The sequence below is a fragment of the Parus major genome, unplaced genomic scaffold (genome assembly GCF_001522545.3).
Source record: "Parus major isolate Abel unplaced genomic scaffold, Parus_major1.1 Scaffold494, whole genome shotgun sequence".
NCBI classification, from domain to species: domain Eukaryota; kingdom Metazoa; phylum Chordata; class Aves; order Passeriformes; family Paridae; genus Parus; species Parus major.
The window spans coordinates 21,200-23,211 of NW_015379385.1; the positions used below are offsets into that span (position 1 = coordinate 21,200).

The 2,012-nt window shown below is 63.1% G+C and overlaps 1 protein-coding gene across 1 annotated transcript in view; it reads left to right on the top strand.

Annotated features, from left to right (window-relative positions):
- LOC109022430 (cell wall adhesin EAP1-like) overlaps positions 1 to 2,012 on the top strand; it is a 7,478-nt gene that overhangs the window by 2,281 nt on the left and 3,185 nt on the right. The gene's annotated exons all lie outside the window — the stretch shown is intronic.

Below are 2,012 nucleotides of genomic sequence, written 5' to 3' on the forward strand. Positions count from 1 at the left end.
ATTTGGGGTGCCGAAGCCCCAAAAGCCCCGCGGGCAGAGCCCGGGGGGTCCCCGGGGGGGTCGGAGCCCCCCCAAAAAAACCCCTTTTTCGGAGGGGGGAGGGGAGGGAATGCCTGAGCCCCGCCCCCCTTTTCCTGCCCCTCCCCCCCGGTTATTTATTGTCATTAATCAATTATTGGTAATAAATCAATTATTGGTAATAAATCATCGATTTCTCGCTCTGGTTTGTCTGAATTGCCGCGGGTTTGGGGTGGGGGCGTCACGGGACTGGGGGGACTGGGAGGGACTGGGAGAGACTGGTGCACACTGGGAGGGACTGGGAGGAACTGGGAGGGGATTGGGAGGAACTGGGAGAGGATTGGGAGGGACTGGGATGGACTGGGATGGACTGGGATGGACTGGGGGGGACTGGGATGGACTGGGATGGACTGGGATGGACTGGGGGGGACTGGGAATGGACTGGGAGGGACTGGGAGGAACTGGGAGGGACTGGGAGCAAGGTACCAGAACAAACTGGGATATACTGGGACACACTGGGATGAACTGGGATCACTGGGATGAACTGGGACACACTGGGACACAGTGGGATCACTGGGACACACTGGGACATACTGGGACATACTGGGATGAACTGGGATGAACTGGGACACACTGGGGCACCCCAAGGAGCAGGTGACACCCAGAACAAACTGGGACATACTGGGATATACTGGGATATACTGGGACACACTGGGATTACTGGGACACATTGGGATATACTGGGATTACTGGGACAAACTGGGAAGGCAGCAGAACCCCAAACACGACACCAAACCCCCCAAACCCCCCCGGGACCCCTCCCCAAATCCCCACAGCCCCGATTGGGGTGTCACCGTCACCCTGGGGTGACTCAGCTGTCCCCAAACCCCCCCGGGACCCCTCCCCAAATCCCTTCAACCCCGATTGGGGTGTCACCGTCACCCTGGGGTGACTCAGCTGTCCCCAGACCCCCCCGGGACCCCTCCCCAAATCCCTTCAGCCCCGGCGGGGGTGTCACCGTCACCCCGGGGTGACTCAGCTGTCCCCGAGCTCCCCCCGGGGACCCCTCCCCAAATCCCTTCAGCCCCGGCGGGGGTGTCACCGTCACCCTGGGGTGACTCAGCTGTCCCCAAACCCCCCCGGGACCCCTCCCCAAGTCCCCGCAGCCCCGGCGGGGGTGTCACCGTCACCCCGGGGTGACTCAGCTGTCCCCAAATTCCATCTCCGGCACTTTTGGGGCGGGGGCACCGCCCCGAGGTGGGGCCGCACCGGGGGGGGCGCCCACCCCGGCTCCCCCCGTATCTTATCAGCAGCCGGGCTGGGCCCGCCACGGAACGTTCCGGAATTCCCTCGGGAATGTCCAGCTCTTCTCACGCCCTCCTCGGGTGGTTTTTTTCCTTTATTAAATTCTCTTCCAGGGGTTTGATAAAATTCCGTGACTCAGGGAATTATTTACCTGCGGTCGATGACCGGGATGGATTCGGGACACAAAGTCCCGGTGGCCGCCGGCTCCGGCTCAGTCGCTCCTCCAGGATCGGCCAAGGATGGAGTTGGGCTGCAGAGCCTTCGTCCTCCTCCTCCTCCTCCTCTTCACCCCCTCGGAGGCTCTGGCAGGTGAGATGGGGATGAGGTGGAGGCGTCTCTGTCCTGCCACCCCCAAAATCCCTTCTTTGGGGAGTTTTTGGGGTGGTTTCAGCTCTTTTTGGGATTCCCGGAGATGACCTTGGAGCACCCGGTGACCTCGGGGACATCCCGGGCCCGGGGAGCCCCGAGGGAGCTCCTGTGGGTGCCAGGGTGACCCCTCCCCTCCTCCCAGCTTGGGGTGGGGGGTCCTGGTCCTCAAGGAGCAGATTTGGGGGGGGGGTCACACCCCAGTGTCCCCTCCCGGACCTGGGGGGCCTCTCCCGAGGGCGTTGGGGGGCATCGATCCATGGGAGGTGGGGCAGGAGCAGGGATGGACCCCCAGGTGCCACTCCCAGTTTGGGGACAGACCC